Source organism: Episyrphus balteatus, chromosome 1, assembly GCF_945859705.1.
Source record: "Episyrphus balteatus chromosome 1, idEpiBalt1.1, whole genome shotgun sequence".
NCBI classification, from domain to species: domain Eukaryota; kingdom Metazoa; phylum Arthropoda; class Insecta; order Diptera; family Syrphidae; genus Episyrphus; species Episyrphus balteatus.
Window position 1 is genome coordinate 139,268,108 of NC_079134.1, and position 13,194 is coordinate 139,281,301.

Genomic DNA, 13,194 nt, shown 5'->3' on the forward strand with positions numbered 1-13,194 from the left:
AATCAACTTCAAACTTCTTCATAAAGCGAAAGAAATTTAATATAAGTTTATTCAGTTGAATACTGTATCTTTTTCTAAGCTCTTACAAATGGCAAAAGTCATGTAAAAGTGATATCATTTAAGGTTGTTGTTTTTGTTGTTCCACAAAGATGAGCAGGAAACTAATACCACAATCCTTGGAGAAACCATAAGTTTACTCAACTTTAGATGGTGTTAACCACAAGATACTGGTGGAAATTGTTTTCCACACAAAACAATCGTTTGGATAGAGCATATATATACGCATTGAAGAGATTCAAGCTGCTGGTATAAATGTGTCTTTTCAAATCATTTTTAGCTTCAATACATGACAACAAATAGAAAATTTAATTTGTTACAACCCACGATAAAGTTTTATCATCTTATATAAGCTATTAAATTAGATTTCATGGAATAAGATGAGACATTATAATTGTTAGGAAGTTATTTAAAGCAAACAAGGGAGAAGTTAAAGTTATACCGGTCGCAATAGAATTAATTTTTCAGTTAAAAATGATGTTTAAAAGAATAAGAAAAAAAAGTTACACATACGCCACAGTGATCCACTTCATCATAATAGCTTGTATGTGTATATATTTCGCTAGTTAGTAACTATAACGAGTAAAATAAAATAGAGGCAATAACAAAATACATATGTACAAATAATATGCCAACGTTATTGATCACATTAACTTTTAATTCAATAATTTAGGGGTCACAACTAGACACAACTGAAAAAATTGATTTTTTTTTGTTCATAGTTATATCGAAAATATTGTTGTAAATGACGAAAAAAAAATCCTGTAAAATTAACAGCCCTAAATAATAATATTAAGTACTGCCGCATCGCAAAATTTCTATTTCCCGTATGATTTACATAGGAAAAATTGTGTTTTATTTTTTTGAATCTTATAACTTTTTATTGGTTCATCAAAAAGGCTAGATTTAATAATTTTCTTCTATAAAATTGAACACTAAATGGTTTTATAAAATAAAAAAAAAAAAAAAAAACCATAGCGAAAAATTAATAAAAATTATTATAAGTTGAAAAAAAAAAAATTTGACATTATAGAATACAAAAATTTCGAAATGTTTGCCAAATTCTTTTGAAAAACCTTATAATTTAGTCAAAAAATTGGAAAAAATACATTAAATATTTAGTATGCCTACAGGTAAAATAGGCATTTAAAAAACATATTGTTACACTCATGAAACTTGGCAAAAAGTTTGCTTTTGGGATGAGAACCAAGCATTAAAAAAATCACTAAAACAATGTTGTGTGGAATGGAATTGTGTTTTTTCGCGGACAAGAGGAGGGGGTGAAGGTCAAAAATATAGTGAAAAAAAATTGTTTGTCGAATATCATCGTATGAGTCATGTTTTTGAATGCTGAATCTAATGGCATAAATATAAAGTCAATACGATTGCTCTAAGAAAAATATTTTTAAGAACGTTATGAATCTTTTGTCCCTGAAAAGAACAGGTCAGAAAAAATCGAATGCCTTGTTCGATTTCACTAGTCAAAAAGTTTTTTTTATAGAAATCAAAGTATATATTTTTCTAAAGGTTTTTTGTGCGCTGAGCTCGAATCTGAGTCAGAAAAATTCTATCACAACACGTTTTTGACATATTACCATGCCAAAAATCAGAAAAATAGTGTTTGGGACGTTCAAAATTCAATCTATCAAAAACTTTGCACGTTAGAGCTATTCTAGTGTTTGATTCAAATTAAAAAAAGTATAATTTGGTTTCTATGGAAAATTATTTCTCGCCAATATTACTGTCATTTACGGAAAAATCAATCTTAAAAATCGTTTTTTCGTTTTTTTCAATTTTTCTCAATATTTTCTAAAACAAAAGTATAGTTTTTCCATACAATCTTTAAAAAACGGTTTTAAGTTAAATAATTGCATTCCAAACTTTTCAAAAATCAAAAATTTTTTCGGTAACTTTTTTGATTGCAAAATAAGCTATTTTTTTCAAATTAAATTCGTCAAAAATCCAAAAATTAATTTTTCTTAAAAAAACATTTTTAATAGATAGAAAACATAACAAAGTAATTTTTAACTAAGTTTTGTTAAAATCCAACTATTTTAGTAAAAGATAAAAATAAAAAATCAAAAAATCGTATTTTTGCATTTTTTTCCAAATTTTTTGTTAAGGTTATAGAAACAAATTGTTTGAGTAAAAGTTGTAGACATTTATACTACCTACAACTTTTGGATTTGACTTTTTTAGATAGGACGTCTAATTTTGACAGAAATCGCAAAAAACCATGATTTTTGACACCCACCAGCTTTCCCCCAATTTTTTTGTGGGCAATTTATTTTCCCCTGTCACATACCATTTATCCTAAATTTTCCCACCACCCTTATGCTGCTAATAATTTTTTCAACTTTTGCCTTCTGAAAACCGGATTGGCACTGGTCTATAAGAGTTTTTTTGTAAAACGTTCAATTTTATAAAAGAAAATGATTTAATCTAGCCTTTTGATGAACCATTAAAAAGTAATAAGATTCCAAACTCAAAAACACAATCTTTCCTATTATTGTAATTTTAAAGTATGTTAAGAATCGCAAATTTCAAATAAAAATTTAGCTGATATAAAGTATACTACACAAAGGCTTTATAGAAACAAAATTGTTATTTGCGATGTTAATTTAAGTTTTATATACAAACAAAAGGTTACGCATACACCATGGTGTCCCATTTCGGTATATGCCCTGTATATTTTTCGAAAATTTTAGTCAAATAATAATACAAAAGATACCATTTGAATCATGGAAAAATAACAGATATTATTTGAATCGTAAATGTATATTTTGAACATGAGGCTACAGATAAATAATTAAATGCTCACAATTATGTTTTTGAGGTGGTAACAAAAAAAATTTGCTTTATATCCGTAGTTTCAATTTGTTTGTTGCATTAATCGAAAGTAAACCTCCACTTCTTCACAGATCTTTCAAACATCAACTCACTATTTTTGAGATTTATATTCGTATATTAATAAACGATATCCAGATATCCACAGTGTCTCAAGCAAAATAGACACTAATAAGATATTGTGTTCTACAAAAAATAATAATAGAACTTTTTAAGGTTATATTATTTACTAAAAATGTCAACCGATGAGATTTATTTTCAAAGTTAAAAACATATTTTGACCTTAAACCTAAACAAATAATTTTTTTTTTAAATTAAAGTCCAACCGAAACTTTAATGTATAAAATCAGTTTAAATTCTCTCAGTGCAAAAACAAATGAAAATACAAGCCAACTTTTATTTTCAATCTCTGGTATCTGATAAATAGCCGCTTTCTAGATTGTTGACTTTCTCATTAACGATTTGAACGATTACAATGAAAATTTGAGCACAAAAATTCATAATTTTAAAGACGAAATTTGGATTGTAAAAAAATACATCTATTTTTTTCAGAAGAATCAATAAGTTTTTTATTTATTTTAATTTTGTTTATATAAAAAAATAGATACAAATATGGGAGTTCTTCTAAAAAAAGATAAACAATTTTGTGTTAAACAATAAATGAAATGACATACTTCGTTTGGAGTTTAAAACAATTTAAAAAATGATTTGTTGTGATTTTTAAGATAATTTTAATATAAACTTATCCAGATTTACCTAATAATAATACATTTAATTTAAACAATTCTTACTCGCCATCCAAAACTTCGAACATCTATGAGAAATCTATCTGCTAAGAACTTTTGTTATTCTTTCAGAATCTTATTTTAGTCACCAAGACTACACGCACTGAAAACATGCACGCAAGAAAAGTTTCACCTCATCATCGATTGATAATAATTAATTTGAATTGATCGATAAGAAGCTGGGACTTTTTCTAAGAATAAAACAAACTTTCTAAGAAAACTTTAGGATTTGATCCATTAATCTTTTACATTATTTACACATATTGATTCTTAACTGCTACTCTAACTCAATTAGTTCAATAAAACCTCAAACCATATCACTCAAGTATAACATTATGTTACTAACTAATTGAATACTAAATGAAGACAAATAGGTACCGTACAGGGAGTGTAGAGAATTTTCTTATTTCAAAGGAAGATTAATTTCATTTTTTTTTTCAGTTTTTTTTTATTTTTTTTTTAGTATTTTTGTAGGTTTTCATAAATTTTGCAGAAGTATGAATTTAGTCCATCAAAATTAAGAAAAAAAAGTGGTTGTCCATAAAATCGGTTTAAACGGAATAACTTTTTGAATCCAATCATAATTTACAAGAAAAAGCTAAAAAATATGCCTCTTTTTTTTCTTTTCTCATTTTATCAATTTTTAGAAATGAAAAGCTTACAAAAAATTAAACCATTTGAGAGGTTAATATTTCTTCTAAAGAATAAAGTCATATTTAAATTTTAAAAATGCGTAAAAGGTATAGAAATAAAATTCACGACTGGGTCGCACGAACGTTAAAGTTGCTTAAATTTTTAAGACTTTTTATATAGAAATTTGGAAAAAAAAAATAAAATTGGTTTTAAAAAAAAATAAAATCTGAAATTAAATTGCCCTCCAAAACAAGTATGCAGTTTTGATTAATATATTAACGTGCATTTTTAGAAAAAAAAATTTCAAAATCGTTTGGTTTCGTTTTTAAAAAAAAACAATTTTTTATAAATAATTTTTTGGAAAAAAAGTTTTAAAATAAAATTGTAATGCCATTTTGTAGAAATCACTAATAAACATCTAAAAAAAAATTTCAAAAAAATTCAATGTCCCGTTTTCGAAAATTTGATTTTTCAAAAAAAAAATTTTCAAAATTTTTTAAAAATCCATAAATTATTTTTTTCAAAATTTTATTTTTGGCTTATATTTAAATTATATAAATGCTTCTTCACAAAAAGTTTCGTTGAAATCGAATAAGCAGCTTCGGAGATAATCGGATTTGAAAAAAAAACGGTTCTATGGCAGGTACCGTTAATAATGATTTTCCAAAAAATATTTTTTCATTGAAATATAGACCTCAGCTTAAAACTAATATTTGAATTTTTTAAACAAAATCGTTGGAGCCGTTTTTGAGATATTTCAATTTTACTAAAATCGGTATATGACAAATACTGTTATTTTTGGTCCAAAAAAATTAATTCCAAAAACCCCTCTGGAGAGTCGCCAAATAACGCTACATACCAAGTTTGACATTAATCGGTCCATCCGTTTAGGCTGTAGCTCCTTATACAGACAGACAGACAGACAGACAGACAGACAGACAGACTGACAGACTGACAGACTGACAGACTGACAGACTGACAGACTGACAGACTGACAGACTGACAGACTGACAGACTGACAGACTGACAGACTGACAGACTGACAGACTGACAGACTGACAGACTGACAGACTGACAGACTGACAGACTGACAGACTGACAGACTGACAGACTGACAGACTGACAGACTGACAGACTGACAGACTGACAGACTGACAGACTGACAGACTGACAGACTGACAGACTGACAGACTGACAGACTGACAGACTGACAGACTGACAGACTGACAGACTGACAGACTGACAGACTGACAGACTGACAGACTGACAGACTGACAGACTGACAGACTGACAGACTGACAGACTGACAGACTGACAGACTGACAGACTGACAGACTGACAGACTGACAGACTGACAGACTGACAGACTGACAGACTGACAGACTGACAGACTGACAGACTGACAGACTGACAGACTGACAGACTGACAGACTGACAGACTGACAGACTGACAGACTGACAGACTGACAGACTGACAGACTGACAGACTGACAGACTGACAGACTGACAGACTGACAGACTGACAGACTGACAGACTGACAGACTGACAGACTGACAGACTGACAGACTGACAGACTGACAGACTGACAGACTGACAGACTGACAGACTGACAGACTGACAGACTGACAGACTGACAGACTGACAGACTGACAGACTGACAGACTGACAGACTGACAGACTGACAGACTGACAGACTGACAGACTGACAGACTGACAGACTGACAGACTGACAGACTGACAGACTGACAGACTGACAGACTGACAGACTGACAGACTGACAGACTGACAGACTGACAGACTGACAGACTGACAGACTGACAGACTGACAGACTGACAGACTGACAGAATGACAGACTGACAGACTGACAGACTGACAGACTGACAGACTGACAGACTGACAGACTGACAGACTGACAGACTGACAGACTGACAGACTGACAGACTGACAGACTGACAGACTGACAGACTGACAGACTGACAGACTGACAGACTGACATACTGACAGACTGACAGACTGACAGACTGACAGACTGACAGACTGACAGACTGACAGACTGACAGACTGACAGACTGACAGACTGACAGACTGACAGACTGACAGACTGACAGACTGACAGACTGACAGACTGACAGACTGACAGACTGACAGACTGACAGACTGACAGACTGACAGACTGACAGACTGACAGACTGACAGACTGACAGACTGACAGACTGACAGACAGACTGACAGACAGACAGACTGACAGACAGACAGACAGACGGACTTCCGGGACCCACTTTTTTGGCATTGTCTACCATCGTAATGTCATGGAAAAATGTTATCTCAACTTTTTTTTTTTATACGAATGCATAACTTGATATATAGTACCTATATCGCAAGTAAAAAATGTACTGAAAAAAATTATTTTTCATGAAAAAAGTGAAAAAATCAATTCTTCTAACACCATTAAATCCATTTTTTTTACTTGCGATATTCATAGGTACTATAGGGCAAGTTTAGGATTCGTAAAAAAAATCGAACTCGAGATAACAATTTTACATGACATAAGGATGATGGAGAATGCCAAAAAAGTGGGCCCGGCAATTCTGTCTATCTGTCTGTCTGTCTGCCTGTGTGTACCTCGAGCTACAGTTAATGGAGCGATTTCCTTCAAACTTGGTAGTTAAGAGTTTTGGGTTATTCCCTAAATTACAAATTGAATTTTTTTTTTTAAGATCAAAACTAACGGTACCTGTCATATAACGGAAATAGAAAAGTTAATTTTTTTCAAAAACGGCTCTAACGATTTTGATTAAAAATTTTTTGTATAGTGTAACACATAAAAGCTTTCTTTGGAAATAAAAAAAATATTTTTTGAACGGTTATTAACGGTACCTGCCATAGAACGTTTTTTTTTTTTGATTTATGAATTTCTCGTAAACGACAAAACATATTTCGACCAAAATTTTTGTACAGACACTTTTAAACTATCGTTATTTAAAAAAATTTTAAATTTTTCAAAAAAAAACATTTTTGAATTTTTAAAAAATATTTCAAATTTTTTTTTTGAAAAATCAATTTTTTTGAAACGGGTAAGTAAAGAAATTTTGAAATTCCGTTTTTATGTGTAAATTAATTATTTCTTAAAAATGGCATACCAATTTTTTTTTTTGAAAAATGTTTGAAATTTTTTTTATATAAAAAATTATTTTTTTAAAAAACGGCTCTAACGATTTTCGAAAATTTTTTTCTAAAAACTCTTTTTAATACAAGAAATAATATGGCATACTTAGTTTTTTGTAAAATACCATTTAAAACGGTATTTAATTATTTATAAAAAAAAGATTTTTTTTGTACCACTTATGAAATTCCGTGAAAATATCAAATTTTAACTTATTTTGTTCAATGAAAAGCTTTAACATTAGAGTAACTTTTACCATAAGAGCAAGTACGTGCGACCCCAGTCGTGCAATTTATTTTATTACAACCTATAATAAATCTTATAATATCTGAAAGCCTGTTGTTTCAGATCAAAATATTTATATAAATTATGTCTGTCCCACATCTACAAAAAGAGCTAGAATATTCTTAAAACCTAATCAATTTTCATCAAAAACACCATTAAATCAATTTTTTTATATAACAACTTATAATAAATTTTACATCATCTAAAAGCTTATTATTTCACATTTTATATGACACTTCAATCATATTTCTACGATGCCTACAAAAAAAGTAGGAATTTTTTAAAGCCAACTATGTCGAAATTTCAAACTGAGATTACGGTGCTTCCCACACTGCCCTATTTAATGGTTGAATTTTTCCTTCACTAGTATTTACCTTTAGGCTATTTTCTTTCAAATAAGCTGTTGAAGATTTTTATATCTCCAATAGTTTATTTTTAATTGAAATTTATGCCGTATTGCTAAAAATTTCAAGTGAAACGGGAGAAAATAACATAACTTTTTCGTGGATGCTGCCATGGTTCATCGATTAATAAGACGTTATCACGTCAAAAATTTAATTTTTTTTTTGTCTTCCATCTTCCATAATTCCATTCCTTCTTTTCCTTATAATTGACTTCATTTTGCATCTCAAACTTCCTCTTACATTCCAAATCGCTTTTTTTTTCAATACAAAATCTATTAAAGACATCAATCAATTTTCATGGGGATGCGTCTGACACCTCCAAACAAAAGAACAAAACAAATAAACACATCTTTCACGAAGACCACCATAATACGCTGTCATCGTAAAGAAATTATGAAAATTTATTAGCCTCCATACTTTTCACTCACTCAAAGAAGGCAATCCAATAATAGTTTTTATAGGTCTTGCTTTTGCATTCTTTAAAAATGAATAAACATCATTTAGAATGATAGATATTTTTATATCAATGCTGTCCGATTGCTTAATATTCCACCTATCCACACAGACTGTAAAGGAAAAGAAGATTTTTTCCAAGAATTGTGTTGGTTTTAGAACATGAAATGGCATACCTTTGACAGTTTGTGCATATTTTTCTAATGGAATTAGAACACTCATCCAATGGTGCAGTATTCAACATCATTTGGAGCAAAAAAAAAAGAAATTTTTAAAATTTATTTTCATTGCAAATAAACTTGCGACGGAAAAACTAATATTTTTCCAAAAAACAATCCCATAGAGATGAGACTTCAAATGGATACTCTCTCTTCACAAAATTTATTTAAATTAAAATCAAAGAAATGTTAGTTTTTGACATTTTTTTTGAGAAAGAAAGCATTTTCATTTGCTTTTTGGGGGAAAATATTAAAGTCTGACAAGTGCAAAAATATTTTGCTTTCAATTTTTTTTTTTTTTTTTGAAATAGAACAACAAGCTAATTTGGAATATTTCGAGTTCTTGCAACTATTCTATGGAAAGTGTGATTTTCAAGTCTAATTAGACAATAATATGAAAGTAAAGTCAGTGCTAAAATAACAATAAAACGTGTGTGGTTGGATCAATGGAAATTAATGAAAATATTATTCATACTTCTTGACTCAAAGTTTTTCTATTACAGTATTATTTTAATATTCAGCAACGTGTCGGAAGCTTGGTTGCAATAAATCTGAACAAAATTAATAGGAATACAAGGAAGAGGTTTGTGTATGGATTTTTCATACGCTCAGTGATGCTACCTGTGAAATCAATTCAATACAAAAAAAAATTCAAAAAATTTAAGTAAAGAAAACTAAAATGCACGATTTTGTCACTCGTACTTGTTCTAAAGTTAAAAATTTTTTTCGAATAATCAAGCTTTCAAAATACTAATAAAATATTTTTTAAGAAATTTAAAAATAAAAAACTTAACAAATTATATGAAAGTGTATAAATTTGGTTTAAATTTACATGGTTTTCATTTAAAAACGAATTTTTAGAAAAAAAAAATTGAAAATCACTACAGAAGTTTTTTTAATAGATTTTTTTATAAGTATAATCGACACATAAAGACAAAATTAAAAAAAAAACTTGATTTTCGAAAAAAAAATTGAAACTCTTTTAAAAAATCCAAAAACAGTTTTTTTAAGTTAAGACAATAGCATTGTTTACAGTTTAAATCGCTTAGGTCGTTTATGAGAAAGTCACATATGTATCATGAAAACGTTTCTATGGAAAGTACCGTTAGTAACGGTCTAAAAATTTTTTTTTAAGTTTTGGAATTTTTTTTTTTTATAATTAGGATAAACCAGTGTTAAATTTGATCATAAAACAGATTCAAAAATTTTAATTAGCAGCTAAATATATTCAGTAAGTTTAAAATGTGTTTAACTACAAATTAACAAGTTTTTTTTATTAAAAATAAGAATTTCCTTCGAGTTGTATTTGAGTTTCCAGGGTTTCTCTAAACAGCTCTTTGGTTCAAAATATGAAAAACAAGAAATATCAAAAATATCAAAAATCTTCAACTCAAGATATACCTAGACACGTGCATTTCCCCAGCCCAGACCACCCGCAAAATTTGAAAAAAAGGATGCAAAAGTTTTGTACAGTTTTGTACAACCAAAGCTGAGTTTTGTACAAGCTTATATAAAAAGTTATGGCTAATTTTAGTTTACGCTAGGTACATTTGGACAGGTGCCAATAATTTTTGAAAAAAAAAAATTATAAGCAGCATGATAGCGGTGGGAAAATTTAGGATAAATAGTATATGAAAATGGAAAAATAAATTGCCCACAAAAAAATTTGGAGAAATGGGGTGGGTAGGCGTTAAAGTGGGGTGGGTGTAAAAAATCGTGTTTTTTAAAGTTTTCTGTGGAAAGTAGACCTTCTCTCGAAAAAAGTTTATCACAAAAGTTGTAGATAACAATATGATCGACAACTTCTCCTGAAGGCATTTTTTATACAACCTCAAAAATAGTGAGAAAATGCAATAATACGACTTTTTGGTTCTTTAATTTTATCCTTTACAAAAATTGTTTTATTTTAACAAGACTTGATGTAAACCTACATTTGCATGTGTTTTTTTTATTATTAATGTTTCTTAGCAAAATATTAATTTTTGGATTTTTTACGAATTTAATTTGAAAAAAAGCCTATTTTTTAATCAAAAAATTACCGAAAAAATATTTGATTTTTGTAAAATTTGGGATGTCACTTTTATTAAAACTTTTTATTTAAGAATATGTAGAAAAAATACATTTTTATTTTAAAAAATTTTTGAAAAAAATTGAAAAAAAAAACAAAAACAAAAAAAAAACCATTTTTTAAAATCGATTTTTCGGAAATTATGTTCATTAGCTAGCTAGCCAGATCAAGTCATAGAATTCAAATTATACTTTTCTAATGGACTTTAACCTTCTGAATCCAAAATTGTATCAGAATTGCTCATTTTGAATATTTTTTAATTTTATTTTGTTTTTTCAATTTTTTGTTTTAAAATATTTTTGGAAGTTTAAAATTCAATACCTCAATAACTTCAAACGAAAGAGTGATTCTGATACTAGGTTCAAATTTAAAAAGTTAAAGTTCATTAGAAAAGTATAATTTGAATTCTATGATTTCATCTGGCTAGACAATGTACCTACCTACATAATTTCCGAAAAATCTATCTTAAATTTTATTTTTTCAATTTTTTTCAATATTCTCTAAAATAAAAATCTATTGCTTCTATATATCATTAAATAAAAGGTTTTATTCAAAAATGTGGCTACCAGATTTTTCAAATATCAAATATTTTTTTTTTTTGGTAATTTTTTGATTGAAAAATAGGCTTTTTTTCAAATTAAATTCGTAAAAAATCCAAAAATTAATATTTTGCTAAGAAGCATTTAAAATAAAAAAAAACACAAATTAAAGTTTTGTTAAAATGCAACTATTTTTGTAAAAGATAAAATTAAAGAACCAAAAAGTTGTATTTTTGCATTTTTCTCACTATTTTTGAGGTTGTATAAAAAATGCCTTTAGAAGAAGTTGTCGATCATATTGTTATCTACAACTTTTGTGATAAACTTTTTTCGATAGAAGGTCTTCTTTCCACAGAAAACTTTAAAAAACACGATTTCTTACACCCACAAAACTTTTACGCCCACCCACAACCTTTTCCCAAATTTTTTTGTGGGCAATTTATTTTTCTCTTTTCATATATTATTTATTTTATTTTATTTTATTTTATTTTTTTTTTTTTTTCAAAAATTATTGGCACCTGTCCAAATTAAGCCATAACTTTTTATATAAGGTTGTACAAAACTCGGCGTTGGTTGTACAAAACTGTACGAAAGTCGTAGATAATAAATTGTAGAATTTTTTTTTTATTAAATTTTGATACATTTTAATAAAATGTCCGGGCTGAGGAAACGTTTCCCCAGCCCGGAACTTTTACTTAGCTATAACTTTCTTTGAAAGCTTGTACAAAACTCGAATTTGGTTGTACAAAACTTTTACATACTTTTTTTTTTAATTTTGCGATAGGTCCGGGCTGGGGAAATGCATCGGTTTCCAACTGCTTAATTGCGGGAAATGCAGAATAATATTTCAAAATCTATTAAAATGTCTAACCAAACGTACCTACATCACACCTTTTTCTTTTTTACATTCAACTATTATTCAAATTTTCTTCTAAATTATTTTCATGACTGCCAATTTTAAATGTAACACGTTGTCAAATTTGTCTTAAATACATAACTTCCCCTTTTCAAATGATGTCCAAACTTGTAAAGACTTAAGATGAACATTTTATTTTTTTTATTTTTAAATCCTTTATCCTATTGCAGCTTTTCAAATTCATATTGCATCTTTATTTTACAAATAATAGGCTCTGAGCCAAAGTATATCAAAAAATCTAAAAGTAACTTCTACGGTGAAAAAAAAACTTCTTTCAAGATAAAGTAAATGGAACAGACTGGCAAAGTAGTATATTTTGTAACTTCCCTCAACATATACGCCCCATTAAGTAGAAAACCAATAGGTAGAGGTAATATTTATACTTATATATAATAAATGTTTCCTTGATAGATTCAGGAATCCTGCCAAAAGCTTAATCCGCAGATTTCCCAGATAGCAATGGATTCAATGCTTCGTGCTTATTGCCAATTGATTTGCCAAAAGACCAACTCAAGCATGAAAAGAATAGTAAGGATCGATTTTGCATTTATGAACATATGTTTCCTATATCCTTGTATTTGTAGGTGTACATATGCAAACAGTCAAACCAGGTCAAGAACTTTGGGAGATACTGATTTTTTGTTTTGTTTTATTCAAATTTGCTATAGCAAATAATGACAGGCCAGGAAAAATTGGAAATTGGTTGAAGATGGTCAGATTTGTACTGAAGCAAATTGGAGGATTTTAAAAATCCTCCAAAATCCCCTTTGTTGGCTTTTAACAACATTCAAATTGTGTTAAAATAAAAAGAGCCCTCAAACAAA

General features: G+C 28.7%; 2 long non-coding RNA genes across 3 annotated transcripts; one reads left to right on the plus strand and one right to left on the minus strand.

Moving 5' to 3' along the window:
• Positions 1-8,363: 8,363 nt before the first annotated feature.
• On the minus strand, positions 8,364-9,070 carry LOC129906134 (uncharacterized). Its single transcript, XR_008770722.1, has 3 exons — positions 8,806-9,070; positions 8,605-8,742; positions 8,364-8,550 (listed from the first exon to the last, which is right to left on the minus strand). It is a non-coding gene; the product is annotated as an uncharacterized LOC129906134 (long non-coding RNA).
• A 3,476-nt stretch (positions 9,071-12,546) lies between these two features.
• On the plus strand, positions 12,547-13,194 carry LOC129906135 (uncharacterized). 2 transcript variants are annotated; one of them, XR_008770724.1, is made up of 3 exons: positions 12,547-12,734; positions 12,782-12,898; positions 12,955-13,194. It is a non-coding gene; the product is annotated as an uncharacterized LOC129906135 (long non-coding RNA). The 2 variants fall into 2 exon arrangements; XR_008770723.1 differs by having other exon boundaries at positions 12,547-12,719.